General features: G+C 43.5%; 1 non-coding gene across 1 annotated transcript; it reads left to right on the top strand.

Moving 5' to 3' along the window:
- Window positions 1-18748: 18748 nt before the first annotated feature.
- On the top strand, window positions 18749-18855 carry LOC132653437 (U6 spliceosomal RNA). The gene has a single exon (XR_009591176.1). It is a non-coding gene; the product is annotated as a U6 spliceosomal RNA (small nuclear RNA).
- Window positions 18856-19112: the final 257 nt, after the last annotated feature.

Here is a 19112-nt window from a genome sequence, read left to right as displayed (position 1 = left end):
TATGCCAGGAAGCATGGGACAATAAATTAAACAACTCTCTGCTTACAAGGAGAGTAATCACGGATCTTCTCCTGACCTTTAAAAAATGGGAGATGATTCTTGCCTTGTTGGAATTGCAAGGCAAGAAGATTCATACAGATCTTAGCCAGATTCCAGGACTCATAACTCATAACTTGTAGGGAAAAAAAAAAAAAACCAGGATGATGTGTGTAGAATGGTGAGGCTTAGGTTCTCATTTGGCCATAAAGCTGGCTGGACAGTGGGAGTCTGTTGCCTGAGCTGGGGATGGTTTACAGTTGGGTTTACAGTTCTGCGCTGTCTTTGTTAGAGGTTGCCTGCCTGTGACGGAGCCTCAACAAGGCAAATGTCGGAATTAGAAGAGCAAACATCAGATAAAACAGTGAGTTTGATAGGCAGTACAGTGGGGGCCGCATGGCCTTGTGGGTAAATTAACATGCCTAACAGGAATGTGTATGAAGCCCTACACATCCATTATAGTATAGTTGGTCTGCACCGTAATTCTTTCTCCCCAGGAATCCTATGGTTACGAAACTATGAATTTGGGGAAATGTCGATTGAAAATAAATCATAACATTTTGATCATAACTATTTAAAATTAAATACACAAGGTGGGTGTGGTAATGCTAACACCGAGAGGCTGAGCATAGTAAATTTAAGGCCATGCTGGGCTGCGTGGCTAGTTCAAGACCAGCCTTGAAAAATTAGCAGGATCCTTTTGCATACCCACACCATAAGCTAACTAAATTTAATACATAAAAGTCATAAGGAAAAACATCTTTTGAAAAAAAACAATTAAACATGAATTAATGAGTATAGTACCTGACTTTTTGAGTAGCACATGAAAAAAGGAGTGTTAAAAATGTTTTTGTTTTTGTTTTTGTTTTTGTTTTTGAGACAGGGTCTCACTGTGTAGCTCTGGTTGACCTGGGACACATTGAGCAGAGCAGGTTGGCCTTGAACTTACGGAGATCCACCTGTTTCTGTCTTCCAAGTACTGAGATTATAGCACCATATACAACTTCAAGTATTTCAAGCATCATAAATGGAAGGTAAGGATAACACAATTCGTTTTAATTTTAATCGTAGTGGGCTCCCGGCAAGGTGACTCAGAAGGTTTCTGAGTCCCCTGAAAAAACAAGTGCTGTGATCGATTAGCGGTGTCTGCTGTGCTAGCCAGTTTCATATCAACTTGACACAAGCTAGTTAATCAGAGAGGGAATCTCGGTTGAGAAGAGGCCTTCATAAGGTCAAGCTGTAGGCCAGCCTTTAAGGTATCTTCTGACTTAGTAATTTCTGGGGGAGGGCTATGCCGTGGTCAGTGTAGCTACCCCTGGGCTGGTGGCCTTGGGGTCTATAAGAAAGCGGGCTGAGAAAGTGATGGTGCACACCTTTAATCCCAGCACTTCAGAGGCAGGGACAGGCAGATCTCTGTGAGTTCGAGGCCAACATGGGGTGCAGAGCACATTTCAGGCCAGCCAGGGCTACGCAGAGAAACCTTGTCTCAAAGAAAACAAAACAGAAGTGAGCCAGAGAGCAGCACCCTCCATGGCCTCTGCATCAGCTCCCTGCCTCCAGGTTGCCGCCTTGCTTGAGTTCCTGTCCTGACTTCCTTCAGTGATGAACTATGGATGTGGAAACATAAGCCATGTTATAGACCCTTTCCTCCTCAGGCTACTTTGGTCGAAGTGTTTAATCCCAGCAATAGTAACCCTAACTAGGATATCTGCCAAAGGCACAGAAAAGGACAACAGATGTTTGCTGTCTTTGGACTAGATTAATATAATATTCATGATTTATTTCACAAGGGAAGGAAATCCCATTGACTGAAATGACCAGATTATAACTGTGTTATAGTACCTCACATAACATAATAATCACTTAATAAAGATTTCCGGCTGAAAACTGTCCTTCAAGTCAGCAGGAATGCTTTCTGTTCTTTCAGAGAACCAGCCTTTGTTTCCCAGCATCTACATCCGGAGGCTCGTCCAGTGTTCTCTTTTGGCCTCCATGGCCACACACACACACACACACACACACACACACGGCATGCACACACACAAAAATAAACATATAAAGAGAAAGAAACCCTGAGGTCTTTCAGAGAGGAAAAGCCAAAATAATGTGCAAAATGGTTGACAGCGTGAGGAATACAGATGCAGGGAACAAAGAACTCTGGTTTTGTCCTATGAACGAAAGGGATCAGTGATCCCTACGCCAGTGTATTTAGAGGAGAGCATGCTCTTTAAGTTGAGTAAGAAGCCAGACGTGATGGGAGTCTAATTAAAAGTATTTTCTTCTCAAAACAACTGTAATCTTCAACGGGTTGAGAGGCACAGTGGGCATATAAAATCTATTCACGAGAGAGTACAACAGAACTTTCTACTGGAGTTTCACCTTTGCGCAAGTGTCAGCCTGGTCTAATGCTGAAATAGTTTCTTTATGGCAAAAGTTGTCATTTAAAAGTTTGCAGTTAATTTCCTCTCCCAGTTAGCCTGGCACTGGCTCTGTGGATAATTCACATACATGGAACCAGGCACTATATAATCTTCAGTGTCAAGCTTCCTTTATTAGCCTGTTTCCAAGATTGGTTCCTTGGTAGGCCCCAGAAGTCAGTTCTTTTTTTTATTGCTGATTAGTGTTCCGTTCTGCAGGTGCATTGTATCTTATTTTCCATTCACTGTCTGATGGATGTTTGCTTTGCTTCCGAGTCCGAGCTATTGCGACTAACATGACTTTGAACATTTCTGTATAAATGATTATGTGGACAGTTATTTTCTATTCGTTCATTCATTCAATTCAGTTCATTCATTCACTTTACATCCCAATCGTAGCCTCCTCCCTCCCAGTCCTTCCTTCCCTCTTCCACCCTTCCCCCTCCCCTACTCCTCAGAAAGGGGGAGCCCCCCACAACCAGCCCATACCAGCACATCAAGTCTCATCAGGACTGACCAATTTTCTGCTGTGGACTGGTGAGGCAGCCCCACCAGGGGGAACTGATCAAAAGGCAGGCAACAGAGGCCGTTATAGAGAAAGCCCTCGCTCCCCTTTCTAGGAAACCTACATGAAGACCAAGCTGCCCATCTGCTGTGTATGTGTAAGGGGCCTAGGTCGAGTCCATGCATGGTCCTTGGTTGGTGTTTCAGTCTCAGCAAGCCTTCCTGGGGTGGACAACTATTTTCATTTCTCACTCACTCCTAGAAGTGGAAATATTAGATTGAATAATAACTTTAACTTTTTAAGTGTTTATTTGAAATTTTGTGTTATTAGTAACCTTTCAAAATGCTGCAAGCTGGGCTTGATATTGCATGCCTGTGGTAACAATACTTAGGATGCTGAGGTTAAAAAGATTGTGAGTTCAAGGCTAGCCTGAGCTGCGTAGTGAAACCAAATTGTTTTCCCAAGCAGCCATACTATTTTACATTTCCACCTACTGTTGTCAGTCTTCTACAACCTTTATGATACATATGAAAATGAAACGTCTCTGTCACTCTGTGGTGATCTACGAGATGACTCTCTTCATGATGTTTATTAGTTGCATAAGAATCTTCTTTGGTGAAATGACAACTCAAATTTGTGCCCACATTTTAAATGAATTTGTTGAGATTTGGGAGGGTTGTTTGTTTGTTATTTTGTTATTGGGGGGAGTTTTTTTAGTTTGGTTTGTGTTTTTGTTTTGTTTTTGTTTTGTTTTGTTTTGTTTTTTGTTTTGTTTTTTTTTTTAAGACAGGGTTTCTCTGTGTAGCCTTGGCTGTCCTGGAACTTGCTCTGTAGACCAGGCTGTCCTCAAACTCATGGAGCTCTACCTGCCTCTGCCTCCTGAGTGCTGGGATTAAAGGTGTGTGCCACCATGGCCTGAGTTTTAAATGAGTTTTTAAAAGACCTTATTATTGCTTTGCAAAGGCTCTTTTTATGTTCTAGATACTGTTTATATAAAACCTAAGACCTACAAATATTTTCTTCTGGCCTGCAAATTTATTTCAATTGTCTATGTACTAATTTTTTAAGATTTCACTTTGATGAAATCCATATTCATTTAAGAATCATCTAAGAAACTTTGCCTAATCCAAGGTGACAGGGATTCCCCTCCGTATTTTCATTAAGAAGTTTTCAATTCTATATTTTGGCCTTTGATGCTTTTTAGGTTAATTTTTGTTGACAAAGTGAAGAGTTTTTTGTTGTGGTGGTTTTGTGGTTTTTCCATATGTGTATTCAATTGTCCCAGACTAATTGTTAAGAAGATACCTTACCTAGTTAGTTACCTTGGCAACTCAGTTCAGAATCTCTTAAGTAGGCTGGGGGTACCTAGGGTAGAGCTCTTGCCCAGCTTGTGTGAAGCCCTAAATTTGATCCCTAGCACACAGGGTGGGAGAGGGGATAGTTTGACTATACATCCAACAGTTTATTCTGGACTCTTAATTCTGCTCAGCTGAGTTACCAGTCTGTCTTGACTGCAGAGTCTTACAGGAAAATTTCAAATCAGTGATATAAATTCATGAACTTTTTGTTTTAAAACCTGCTTGGACCATGTGTGTAGCATCTTCATTTGTAATAGCCAGAAGCTGGAAACAACCCAGTTGTTGAGGAATGGATACAGAAATTGTGGTACATCTACACAATGGAATATTACTCAGCAATAAAAAACAAGGAAATCATGAAATTTTCAGGCAAATGGTAGGAATTGGAAAAGATCATCCTGAGTGAGGTATCCCAGAAGTAGAAAGACACACATGGTATATACTCACTTATAAGTGAATATTAGATATATAATATAGGATAAATACACTAAAATCTGTACATCTAAAGAAACTAATCAAGAAGGAGGACTCTGGCTAAGATGTTCAATCCCCATTCAGAAAGGCAAAGAGGATGGACATCAGAGGAGGGAGAAAACAGGGAACAGGACAGGAGCCTGCCACAAAAGGCTTCTGAAAGGCTCTACCCTGCAGGGTATCAAGGCAGATGCTGAGACTTATAGCCAAACTTTGGGCAGAGAGCAGGGAATCTTATGAAAAAAGGGGGAAGTAGTAAGATCTGGAGAGGACAGAAGCTCCACAAGGAGAGTGACAGAACCAAAAAATCTGGGCACAGAGGTCTTTTCTGAGACTGATATGCCAACCAAAGACCATTCATGGAGATAACCTAGAACCCTTGCAGAGATGTAGCCCATGGCAGTTCAGTGTCCAAGTGGGTTCCATAGTAACGGGAACAGGGACTGTCTCTGACATGAACTTATTTGTCTGTTCTTTGATCACCTCCCCCTGAGTGGGGAGCAGCCTTACCAGGCCACAGAGGAAGACAATGCAGCCACTCCTGATGAGACCTGATAGACTATGATCAGAAGGAAGGAGAGGAGGACCTCCCCTATCAGTGGACTTGGGGAGGGACATTGGTAGAGAAGGGGAGGGAGGGTGAGATTGGGAGGGGAGGAGGGAGGGAGCTACAGGGCGGGATACAAAGGGAATAAAGTGAAATTAATAAAAAGAAAAAAAGAAGAAGAAAAAAATCCTGCTTGGGCTAGTCTAAGTCCTTTGCTATACCTTGCTTCCCCCACCCCACCCCCAATGGGGTTACACAAGTCCTCACTAATGCTGGGCAAGTGTTCTTCTATTGAACATCCTCCCCTCCTTTTCACTTTTTATCTTGAGATGGGAACTCACAAAGTTGCCCAGACTGGTCTTGAACTCATCCCATAGCCCAGGCAGGCCTTGATCTTGTGCTGTTCCTGCCCGAGCCTCTTAATTAGCTAGGATTACAGGACTGTGCCTCTCTGCCTAGCTTTGCTTTACATTTTCATATAAATTTTAAAAGCATTTTTTAATTGCTATAAAAAAACCTTTGGGTTTTATTAATAGGGATTAAATTGAATCAGTGTATTAATTTGAAGGGAATTGCTCATGCAGGCAACTCTAATTAAACTCAGTGGGTTTAATAATAAAGATATGGAAGAGGGAGGAGGACTTGAAGGAAGGGTTCAGCAGCAGTGGGAGGGGATAACAGGGAAGGAGATGTGAAAATGACTAAAATACATGATATCCCTATGTAAGGAAAATTGTCATCCTGTGTGTGTGAGTGTGGGTGTGGCTTTGTGTGTAATGGCGTGTCTGTCTCATTGGCTTTACCCTGTCATCAGTGGATAGACACTTCTTGTTTCCCTTTCTTAACTATTAGGAATAAGTAAGAGACTGGGAAGGCAGGGGTTTCTGATTTATGGATATGGTCTCCCTGGGGCAAATTAGTGAGACAGTGTAGGGGTCTTGGTGGGTGTGGTTTCTCTGCAGGAGCAATCTCCAGCTGTACAGGCATCAGCAGAGAGATCTTAAGCACCGAAGAGAGAACCAGCGGTTGAAGAAAGGAGTTTGTTGGGAGTGAGGAAATACACATGCAGCAGACACAGAGGGGAAGATTGGCTTTGAGAGGGGGAGACTTGGGAAAAATCATCTTCTGGAGGGCTGAGCTTTTAAAGCCTGGGAGAGCTTTTCTCCTCTATTTTAGGGTTGGCCAGTTTAGTTTGAAGCCAAACAGGATGGTTGATTGGTCTGCAACTGTTGTGTGACATCTCCTGGTCTGGCCTTGAACTTGTTGAGCCAGTCCATCAGCAGGGACCTGCTGGGAGGACACAAAAGTGGCCAGGCTTTTGTCTCAGGTCAGGAGGGTAGTGAAGAAGCTGGCAGTCTTGAAAGTCACCCCCTTTATCACCTAGCTGTGGCCCCTCTGCCTGTCTGTCTGCCTACCAGGAAGTCTGTCTAACTCCTAGTCTGTCTGTCATAATGGGATAGCTGGATCATGTGGTCCTATCATTCCTCATGTAAGGACCCTCCATACTGTAAGGATGATCTACTAGTTTACATCCTACGTGGGCATGTCAGGATTCCCATCTCTGCATCTTCATTGCACGTGTGACCTTCTGATTAGAGCGATTCTAACTGGAGGGAGGTAGGATTCCATTAGGATTTTGGTGTTCATTTTCCCAGTGATCAATGATGTTGTGCATTTTTTAATATTCTTCTTGGCAATTTGCCTGTATCCTTTTGAGAAATGCTGATTTAGACCGATTGCCTGTTGTTTAGTTAGATTGTTTTCTACAAAGCCATGTAAGTTCCTTCTGTGTTCTAGGTAATAATCTTTATCAGAGATGTAGGGTGAAAAGATTTTCTCAAAGCTGTGAAGCTATGGTAATCAAATCAGCATGGCACTAGCAAACCCCAGGACAACAACAAAAATAGATCCAGACAAATCAATGCAAAGGGACACAGAAACCCTCAGTTAATACATGAATTCACAGTCAACTGACCTTTGACAAGGCACTGCTGTGGCCTGGGTGAAGTTCCCCCAAAGCCCATGGTAGTTCCCAGCCCATGGTAGGGAGCTGGTAGAAACTTTAAGAAATTGAGCCTCTTGGAGACTTTCTGGTTGCTAGGGAATGACACTGATATGAATTTTTGGATCCTGGCCCTTTCCCATTTTATTCTTTCATCCCTAAACTGTCCTTCAACACTACACTTTCTGCCATAGTGTAGCATGATGCCACAGGCTCAAGGCAATAGAACCAAACAGCCAGGGACAGATGCCTCCAAAATACACCTTTATTAAAAAACAAAAACAAAACAAAACAAACAAACAAAACAAAAAAAAAACAAACAAAAAAACCACCAAAACTGTTTTATCTCATGTATGTGTTACAGGAACAGAAAGCTGACTAACATGGACAATAGAATACTTTCTATGGAAAAACTGTCTTCTCAATAAATGATGCTGGGAAAACTGGATAGCCACATGCAGGTTAAAGCTAGATTCCCTTCTGTCACAATGTGCAAAATCAACTCTAAGTATACTACAAATGAAAAGGAGGAGCCGAAACTGGGAAACTCCTGAATAGAAATGGAGGGTGACGCTTCTGGGAGTTTTGAAATCAATAGTCTAATGGTTCTTTCTTTGTTCTTTTCATTCAAGGTTGATTTAACTTTTCCTCTCTTGTTGTGGATTGTGTTTCTCAGTTTTGTGAAGAGTGATATTGTTATTCTAATAGGGATCACAGGAAATCTACAGTCCGTTCAGGTAGTGTGGATATCTTAACAGTACTGGTTTAATTGATTCCACAAATGCTATACTTATTTCTTTGTGTCCTGTCAATTACTTTCATTCAGTTTTCTCTTCTTCGGTTAATTTATTGCCAGGCCCCCCTCTCCTCTCTCTCTCTCTCTCTCTCTCTCTCTCTCTCTCTCTCTCTCTGTCTCTCTCTGTCTGTCTCTTGCAATCAGTATCACTTTCTTATTTTTCAGATATTAACTATAGGCATGTTGTAATGCTCCTGATTTTTTATGTTAATTTTGTATTCTGTCTCTTCGGCTGAGTTCATTTACTGTCTCTAATATTTTGGTGGGGCCTTAGGTTGGGGGTGGGATTCTCATCTTTAACATCATGATACCTTCAGGTACTAATGGCTATCCTTTACGCTTTCCATTTTGGTTGCTGTTTGTTCATTTTTTTTTTTTTTATTTCCGTATTGCTGACTAGGATTCCCTGCACTGTGTGGAATAAAAGTTGTGCAAGTCGGCATCCTGGCTGTGGTCGATAACCTAAAGATGAAGATTTCCACTTTCTCCCCACTCAGGATGATGCTGACCATGGGCTTGTGAGATCAGGCCTCCGTGTAAATGTTTGGATCCTGGCTCTTCCCCACTTCATGTTAAAAGACAGTCCTCCCTTTTTTATCATGAAAAGATTTGAATTTTATCAAGGGCTTTTTCTGTGGATACTGGAACAATCAGATGTTTTATGCTTCGTTTTGTTGGCCTGTTTTATAGCAACTTGACACGAGCTAGAGTCATCTGAAAGGAGGGAAATGTAATTGAGAAAATGCGTACATAAGAGTCAGCTGTGGGGCATTTTATTAATTAGCCATTGGTGGGGGAGGGGGAGGACCCAACCCTTATTGGTGGTGCCATCCTTGAGTCAGTGGTTCTGGGTTCATGCTGAGCAAGTCGTGATGAGCAAGCCAGTAAGCAGTCCTACTCCACAGCCTCGGCATCAGCTCCTGTCTCCAGGTTCCTGCCCTGACTTCCTTCAGTGATGAACTATGGATGTGGAAACATAAGCCAAACAAACCCTTTCCTCCCACAAGTTGCTTTGGTCATGGTGTTCCATCACAGCAATAGTAGACCTGACTAGGACAGCATGATTGGTCCCATTTCTTGGTTGGCTATGTTGAGCCAAGGACCCCAAGGAGACTGTAGTGATGGGATTGCAGTGTATAATATTTCTAACCTACTGTTGGATTTTTCTCCTTAGTGTTAGAGTTTTGCATCTGTGTTCATTTGGAATTCTGGCTTGCAGCTGTCTTTTGGTCAAGACAGTGCTGGTCTGGGGCCAGAGAAATGGCTCGGTGGTTAAAAGTAGGTATACTACTCTTGCAGAGACCTCTGAGATTAGCAGCACCTACATCAGGCGGCTCACAACCACCTGTAGCTCCATCTCCAAGGGGATCTAGTGGCTCTGGCTCTGTACGCCATAGGTATAAAATCACATCAGTAACACTAACCCTTTAGAAAAAGATACTGCTGGCTTCGTAAAATGAGTTTGGGAAAAAATTCTTTTCTCCTTCTCCTATCACCACTCCTCTTTAATTTTAGACAGGATCTGACTACATGGCCATGGTTGGCCTGGACCTTACTGTGTAGACCAGGCTGGCCTCAGACTCGTGGAGATCAGCCTGCCTCTGCTTCCCAGGTGCTGGGGATAAAAGGTGCGCACCACCATGCCGCATTGTCACTTAAAAAAAAATGGAGTATTGGCATCAGCTTTAAAACTATTTTGTAGACTTCAGCAGCAAAGCTGCTGTGGTTTAACTGGGTGAAAGTTAGGTCTTCAAGGCCATCCTACCAGGAGGTGATGGAACCTCTGGGCAGTGGCCCCGAGGGAGGCCCTTGGGTCATTGGGGATGTAACATTTTTTCATATGACCCCCTTGATAGTGCTCAAGAGAGGACAGAACAAAGACATGCTTTGCCCCTCTTGCCCCCACTCTCTGCTGCTGTCACTCGCTTCCTTCCACACGTGCTTCTGTTGTTGCTGTGCCACGAGATGGTGTACCAGGGCGACAGCCCTCGGCATATAGCTGGCATATACACTGTGCTGTTTCAGAGACCGAGCCTTCAGAACTGTGAGCCAAATGAGCTGCTTCTTTATAAGTAGCCCAAATCAGGCATTCCATTATAGTGGCACAGAGACAACTGTAGTTCTGGGTTTATTTGGTTGAGAGTCTTTTTTTTTTTTTTTTTAAATTATGTGTTGTTTACTCAGTCTTGTCAATCGTAATTAGTCTGACTGTCTTTGTTTTGTTTCTTCATGATTCAGTTGTGGTGAGGTGTACACCTTTAGCCCTGGCACTTGGGAAGCAGAAGCAGGGGGATCTCTGTGAGTTCAAGGCCAGTCTGGTCTACATAGTGTGTTCCAGAACAGTCAGTGCTTTGTTTTGAAAGAGAGAGACAGAGACAGAGACAGAGACAGAGACGGAGAGAGAAAGAAAGATTCAATTATGGCAAGCATTTGTGCCTAAAGATTTTGTCCATTTCTTTAAGTTATCAAATTTATTGGCAAATAATCATTTAATGAGCCTTTGTGCCTCTGTGATGTCAGTTGTAATGTTTCTATTTTCATCTCTGATTTTTTTTTGTGAGCCTTTGTTTCCTTTGTTAATGTAGGTGAGTTTATTGATTTTATTATTTTCAAAAAAGGACTTGATTTTTGTTGACCTGTTGGGTTTTTTTTGTTTTGTTTTGTTTTTGTTAATTTCATTTCATTTGTTTTCTAATCTAGGATCTGATTTTTCTCACTTTTTCATGTCCTTAAGGCGCGCGGTGGTTGTTCATTGAGATCACGCTCTGCTTGTGTGGTGGAGACGCCAGCTGTCTGCTAGCTTGGCACTGCTCCTGCTGCATTCTTCAGGCACTGGTGTGCTGTACTTCCATCTATAGACATCCTGTGGCTCCTTTCCTTCAGCAGCTTGTTGTTGGCTTAGCTGTGTGTTGTAGAGTTTTTGTACGCTTGCGTGGTTTCTAAAGCTTTCCTTATCTCCAGTTGTATTGCATCTCGGCTGCAGAAGACATTCAGCACACTCTTACTTCTGACTGTACTGTACTGAGGCCTGCTTAGTGGTCTGTTACATGATCTCGTGGGGGAATGCCGAAAACACCGATGAGAAGAATATGTATTTGGCAGCTGTTGGATGGAGTGCTCTGTGGAGGTCTGTTATGCCCATTTGGTCTAGGACACAGCTTAATGTTGGTTTTCTGCCTGGGCAATCCGTGCGCTGATGAAGTGGAGCTGTGGTTTCCTGCACTCTCATTTTCTACTCTGGCTCCCCTCTGCTGACCAGTGTTTGCCTGGGTGCTTGTGTGTTCTGTTATGGGTGCATACACATTCGCAGTAATTCCTCTTGCTGACTGGATCCTTTGTCCTTGTATAATGACTTTCCTTGGCTCTTGCTCTACTTTCAAACTAAAGAATTATTTACGTGTGTGAGACGTCCGTGTGGCCGTGTCATCTCACACATACCCATCTCTTCTCTTCCAACTCCAAAAATGTGAATCTTTGAACTTCTTGGTCCTCCTCTTGTAAAAACTTTTTCCTTTCTTTTCAGACACTATCTCCTTGATGGCCAGTGTTAACTGACAGTTTGGCAGAATCTGGAGTCACCTGGGAGACAGCGCCTCACCATGCTTCTAAGGGACTATCTCGAGTGTCGTGACTGGCATGGAAAGACATATAGCTTGACTGGTCCAGGGGATCCTGGACAGCATAAAATAGAGAGCTTCTGCTGAACATCAGCAGTCAGTCACCCCCCTGCTTCCTGACTGTTGAAGCAAGGTAACCTTGCAAGCCCCCTGCCTTCCTCACCATGATGCACTGTGGCTTGAGCCGTGAGACAGGATAAACCTTCCTCTATTTAGATGCTTCATGAGGGCGTTTTGTCACAGCAGGAGAAAGTTGGAGCCAAAGACAGCCGCTTCCGCTGTGGTCTTCACTTCAGTTTTCACTTCATTGTGAGCATCGCCATTTTAGTACAAGGATCTTAGTTGATGTAAAGTTTCTTCCGTCTCCCTGTTGTGGCTCTGATAGAGTATGAAACTGTCTCTTGGTGTTTTCTTGAAGTTTATTGAAATTCCTTAAAATGGGTATTTTAAATTCTCCATCTGAGGGGGCTGGAGAGATGGTTCAGAGGTTACGAACTCACTGGCTGCTCTTCCAGAAGTCCTGAGTTCAATTCTCAGCACCCACATGGTAGCTCACAAACGACTTATAACTGTAGCCCTGTGGGATGTGATGCCTTATTTTGGAATGCAGACGTACCTGAAGACAAAACATCCATAAAATAAATAAATCCTTATGACAAATTCCATCTGAGATTTTAGTGGCCAGTTTCAGGTGTCCATTAGAGGAGGTCATGATTCCTTTAAAGTTCGTGTTTGTGGGCACACAATGACATACATCTGCCTGCTGACATGTAATTCTCCTTTCTGTCACCTGACTGACTCTTCCGAAGGCTTTTCTCTGAGGAGCTGGTCACTGTTGCGGCTACAGCAGTAGATGGCGCTCAAAGTTCAGGCTGGACCGCAGTCTGCGGTTACTGCATTCCCTTTGTCTTCACACTAGAGGGCCTCCCAAGCCCGAGTTGCTTACAGATCAGTAAGTAGGGATGGCCTTGGTAGTGCCTTCATAGAGTCCATTATCACAGGCCTCTATTTGGGACCAGGGGAGTACAGAAGCCTCATAGTCCCTGCCCCCAGAGCTGGTTTCACCACGGAGAGCCCAGAAGAGGGCACTCCCATTCCCTGGAGCTGTGGTTACTGTCACCCGTGAACTGCCCAATACAGATGCTAGGAACTGAATTTGGGTTCTCCAAAAGAGCAGTGAGAGCTCTTACCTGCTCCAGCCCCCACTTTGTCGTTATCAGTGTACAACCTTTGCGTTTCTTGTGTCCATTTAAAGTATTTTATTATTTTTTTTAACAAAACTGGTTTTCTTGATTTTATTTTCAAGTTGTTCATAGCTAGTCCATAAAACATAATAGACTTATGTGTTTCTACAGTGTAGCTAGACAGTCTTTCTGGTCTTTGTTTCTGTTGGTGTTGGCTCTTCAGGATTTTCTCCTCAGAGCGCAGCTGCTCAGATCTCTGCTTAGGTATTTTGTGATTTTGGTTTTAGTTTTAAATACTTCCTTATTCTTTGTTGCCTGGCTTCCTAAAGATCATGCTGTAATGTCTCAGAACAGCAATTAGAGAGTGTTGGTTCACAATAACCATCAGAACTCCTGAGCTTGTAAGGTTTCCAGCGGTAGCTGTCAGGTTATAGTTGGTCACGTAAGTGTATTTCCAGCTTGAAAAAGCTGTCGAATCCAAAGAGACTTCTAACCTTTACCCTATAAAGAAAACTTTCCAGGTCACCAGTAGACAGAGTCTTTCTTTGTGGGGGGAGAGGTGGAGTTTTTAACCCCTCCCCCACTCAATAACTCCAATCCACACCACTGTCCTTGTTTCCTGCTAGTTTTCAAAGTCAGCTCCAGGCTGTAAAGGCCACCCTGGGGTAAAGGTGCAGGGCACCACTGAGGGTCAACGTGAGTGTCACACCACCCAGGTTTTACTGAGAGGCCAGTAATCCTAAAAATGGCAGCTTCGGACGGGATCATCAAGCTGTGGTTTTCCGCAGGCGGAAGAGAGCCTGGCCACACTTTCTCTCCACTCTCTGCATCCAGGCGATTCCACAGTGACCATAGCAGGGTGCTAATGTCTGGCTCCCTGTCTTACAATGGGAAAGCTGAGGGCAGCAAATGAACTGCTGGGCTTCAGGCTGCAAACACAGCAGCTGACTACAGAGGGGCTGACTATAAGGTGAGTCACCTAACCAGCAGGTCACACTCCTGCATTCCCACTATTGGCCTGGTGTTTAAGGATCAACTCCTTCTGCCAGCATTTCCTCTTCCTCATGGAGCACTGAGGTAGGCTTTTCTCCCTCTGGCACTCGGCTATAAAACTCTAGTCCTCATGTTTCCTGCTGACATGGAAGTAGCAATTGTAACTGTCACTCAACCAAGTGACAATTTTTAACATCTAAAAAGTGTTTGGAATCTAGTATTCACTTTCGTGTTGTTTTTATTTGTTTGTTTTTGAGACAGGGTTTCTTTGTGTAGCCTTGGATACCTTAGAATTCACTCTATAGACCAGGCTGGCCTCGAACTCATAGACATCCTCCTGCCTCTGCCTCCCAAGTGCTGGGATTAAAGGCGTGTGCCCCACCATCCCATGTATTCACTGTTTTAAAGACAATTCCGTGAATCCAGGTAACTGGACCAGCCTTCATATTTTAGGGAGTAGCCAGAAGCAGGAATCAAAGGGAGTTTGCAGTGTCACCCAGCCTGAGGGTGTCACCTAGCCTTTCCAAACTGCCAAGATGGAGTCTTTCAAGGTTGATTCTTTTTTTAAAAAAAGTTGTTAAATTTTAGTGTGTGTGTGAATGTGCATATGCCCGCACTAGAAGATTAGAAGACAACTTTGTAGGAGCTGATTGTCTCTTTCCACTGTGTGGAACTCAGGAACTGAAGAACTAAGTTCATCTTCTGGTTTACTTTTCAATGAGACTTTAAATGGGATCGCCATTTGGTTATATACCTTGTCTCCTCCTGAGTCTAGAGCATTGAAGATAAATGGGTTTTCTGTAGTTACTAGGAACCGAAATAAGAACAGTGAAGTTCATCAAAGCTGACCAGATGCACTATCAAAAACAGAGAAAGCTTCTGGTTGATTCTCGGCACACAGGTCTCAAACACAGTAAGGACTGGGCCACACTTCAGGGCAGGTCCCCGTGCCCAGAAAAGGACAAACACAAAACAGACAAACAGACTCCATGGCTTTTCATATATGCGGTTTTTTTTGTACTTTTTGTCTTACTGGTTTTCTTTTCCTTCCTTCCTTCCTTCCTTCCTTCCTTCCTTCCTTCCTTCCTTCTTTCCTTCCTTTCTTTCTTTCTTTCTTTCTTTCTTTCTTTCTTTCTTTCTTTCTTTCTTTCTCTCTCTCTCTCTCTCTCTTTCTTTCTTTCTTTTCTTTCTTTCTTTCCTTCTTTCTTTCTTTCTTTCTTTCTTTCTTTCTTTCTTTCTTTCTTGTTGGCCTGTTTTGGATTTTGTTTGTTTGTTTTGGTTCATTTGTTTTGGTTTGGGGGTTTTGTTTTATTTTCAAGCCAGGGTTTCTCTGTGTAGCCCTGGCTGTTTTAGAAGTCATTCTGTAGACCAGGCTGGCCTCACAGAGATCTTTGAGCCTCTGTCACCACCACCCAGCTGTGCGGGGGTTTTTTGTTTGTTTGTTGTGATTTCTGTTTTTTGTTGTTGTTTTGTTTCTGTTTTTCAAGAGAACAAACATGAAGTTGGGTGGGTAGCAAGGTGGGGATAATCTGGGATGCACTGTGGAAGGGAAAGGATATGATTAAATATATTGTATGAAAATTTATTAATAAAAATTTTTAAATGGCAGGGTGGGAGAAGAAACAAAAGGGCCAGCTGCAATTGGCAAATGAGGTAGCCAGTGCAGTGATGATGAAGAAGATCCAACTTAGGGAATGTGAATCCCAGAGTCCTTTGCTTGTGGGTCCCACTTATGCCCTGTGGTTTGTAGCAGACAGGTCAGGCTATTTCATTTTAACTATGTCTCCAGTGTGTCTGTTCGAACAGCAGAGGCTGGAGAGCTAACAGCTAAGTGTCGTGGTTTACATTAAATCCCACCATTTGTGTACAAGCATATGAAAATTGAGAGGTGGTATTGTACAGGACTGTCTTCTGAGCACAACTGCCACCATCTGCGTGAGCTCAGCTGTGCCTTGCCTGCAAAAGCTCTCCACAGCTGGGCTTGTTGACATTCTCTCACAGATGGAGGGCTGGGGAGGCTGGTGGGACCTTCCCTTAAGTAGCTAGCCGAGCCTCTGAACCGGATGTATCCAATTCTGTCCTGATGGCACATGGCCTCAGGGAGGGGCCGGAAGTATATAGGGGGAAAGGCTGAAGGAGGGGCTCCGTTTGTGCAGCCCTGGAGAAGTCATCCTCCTAGCCGTGCTGGGTGCCTCCATTCTACTGTGGCTGCTCCAAGGCCACCCACACCCCTGACCGCAAGCCTGTAACCTCTCTGCAAGTAAGCCTAAACTGCACAGGTTCCCCAGAGTGAAATTTGGTGGTGTCCTACTGCAGTTTGCTGCTGGACCTTTGGAAAAGGGGTAGACATTGTCCCCCTAGAGGGAGCCTTTCAGGAATAGATGGGCATAAAATAGAGTTGTCTTCCTGCCCTTTGGGCTGTTTTCTCTGTTTTCTGATGAGGAAGGCCATCGTTCCATGTCTGGGCCTCTGTTCCCTGGATGTTGAGAGGGACCATCTGGGACATCTGGAACACAGCTGGAGGCTGATCTGTATCTATAATGCCCATTTGCAAGTTTTGTGGCTCAGTCCTGATGGTGACAGCAGCCATGGTTATGTGTTTTCTGTCAGGTAGACCCAGGGTATGCTTCCTTTGAAGCCTCAGTTTGCTCATTTGTAAGATCAACCTAGCAGTCACACAGCTAAGTCTCCCTATGAAAGCTCAGATGGTTTCCAAGTCCGTGCATTCGGATCTGCTTCCCTCCTTTCCGAAGGCCACCATCACAGCCTTTGTCGTTTCTGTTGAAGGCAAAGGCCAAGCTCTGCCACAGAGACGGTGCTCTGACGACTCCCACGGTGTCCCAGCCACGGCAGGTCACCGGCTCCCCGGTAGGCCTGACTCACCTTGAGACTGCAGAGTCTGGCTGGAATTTATAATTAGCACGACATTAATTATTGAGAGTCCTTCTTTGGCGTTTTTTTAAACATACTTGGAATACTCGGTCCATAATGTCTCTTTAGAAGTGAGGTTCTGACATCTAGGTACTTTAGATACAAAAATAGCACAGCTAACGCAATACAGAATGCCAAGAAATTGCTGCACTTAGTTCCCATGGTAAAGTCAATTTGCCTCCAATTTCCGACCCTCAGAGGTCTATGTGGATCAAGAAAAAGATAAATGCAAGAGATGAAAAATTCAACAAAACCATGTGCTCTCCCCTCAGTTCATATCTTCATGCAAAGTACTGTGCCAGACTGGAATGGAAATGGGGATGGCCAATGGCAAATGTGAGACATGATTTTTTTAGACTTAAAATGTTATCAATCTTAAGATAAATCACCAATTCCGTAGCTACTTTTCAGGGAAAGCAGGTGCAGTCAATGAATTTTTTTTTTTTCATTTTACAATTGTTTAAACATGAAGAGCATTTGGATTTTAGAAGCTGGACAATACAAAGTCCTTATTTAAAAACAAAACAAAACAAAGAAACAGAAAAAACCCTCTGCACAATCTACTTGTGTTCAGGGTAGCTGGCAGTGCACAGTGCCCATAATGAAAGGAAAATAACTTATGTTGCTGAAGTATAGAAAGAGGACTAAGGATGTGAGAAAATACAGGGACATTGACAGTCGTAACGAGGTATATTCAGTACAAGCAAAGTTTCTATGTATCTGCGAGTGTGTGTGTGTGTGTGTGTGTACAAATGCTCTTAGCTGTATGTGCAAACCACAGGTGGATGTCAGGCTTCTTACTTGATCACTCCCTGTTTTCTTTTTTGAGACACGTCTCTCTGGACTTTGTCGTTTTGTCCAGCCCAGCTGATCAGACAACCCTCACCATCCACTTGTCTTCGCTCCTGGAATTAAAAGTGCGTGGACAGGCCCAGCTTTTATGTGGGCACTGGAGATAGGAATGTAGGACCTCATCTGCAGAGCAAGCACCTTTTGAGTCTCACAAGTGGAGCTTCATCCTGGCTGTGGTCCCCGGGTTTTTCCTGTGGGACAGGGAAGCTGGAGGCCAGCCACAGGGGCGTGAATATGGTTAGGGTTAATTCACTTCTTATATCCCAGTTTTCCCAAGAGCAAAATTAAGGTCAGATGACCTCTGGGTTTCTTCCAGTTCTGGATGGCCCAGGACCTCAAGCAGTAGGAGATAAGAAATGTCCAGACCCATTTACATGGGATCTTAGATGATGGGGCTGTAGAGATGGCTCAGTAGTTAAGAGCAAGTGCTTTCACAGAGGAGTTCAGTTCCCAGCACCCACAGTTCCCAGCTGGTGCTCACAACTGCCTGTCACTCCAGCTCCAGGGAATCCAGTGACTTCCTTCGACCTTTGTGGATATTGCACTCAGGTACATATGCCCGCACAGATACACACACATACACACTATTCAAAAATTAAAAATAAAACTGTGGTGGCAATCTGTTTCTGAAGTACTGGCAAAGTGTGGTCAATAGGATAGAAAGTTTGAAAAAAGCACCAAGCGGAGATTTTTTTTTTCTTGAGTATACTGTTGGGTCCTAAGATCTAACAAGGCATTTTTTTTTTTCAGTATATAAAGTCAATATATAGATGTCTAGTATCTTGTTTCTCTCTGGATATTAAGCTTTAGTGGTCTAAGCGTAGGAAGCAACTTAAAAAATAGTAGCATGTGGGGGCTGGAGAAATGGCTCAGCAGTCAAGAGCACTGGCTGCTCTTCTAGAGGACCCAAGTTCAATTCCCAACACCCACATGGCAGCTCAGAACTGTCTGGGATTCTAGCTCAAGGGGATCTAATACCCTCATACAGACATGTGCAGGTCTGCATGATCAATGCACACATTAAGAAATAAAAATAGTGCTCGCTTCAGCAGCACATATACTAAAATTGGAACGATACAGAGAAGATTAGCATGGCCCCTGTGCAAGGATGACACGCAAATTCATGAAGCGTTCCATATTTTGGAAAGACACACAGTATATACTCACTCATATAGACATATAACATAGGATAAACCTACTAAAATCTGCACATCTAAAGAAACTAATCAAGAGAGAGGACCCTGACTAAAATTCTCAATCCCTATTACAAAAGGCAAAGAGGATGGACACCTGAAGAAGAAGAAAACAGGAAACAGGTTAGGAACCTGCCACAGAGGGCCTCTGATAGGCTCTGCCCTGCAGACTATCAAAGCAGATGCTGAGACTTATGGCCAACTGTT

The sequence above is a fragment of the Meriones unguiculatus genome, chromosome 3 (assembly GCF_030254825.1).
Source record: "Meriones unguiculatus strain TT.TT164.6M chromosome 3, Bangor_MerUng_6.1, whole genome shotgun sequence".
NCBI classification, from domain to species: domain Eukaryota; kingdom Metazoa; phylum Chordata; class Mammalia; order Rodentia; family Muridae; genus Meriones; species Meriones unguiculatus.
Note: the sequence above shows the minus strand (reverse complement) of the source record. Positions and strands in the feature narration are given on the sequence as shown.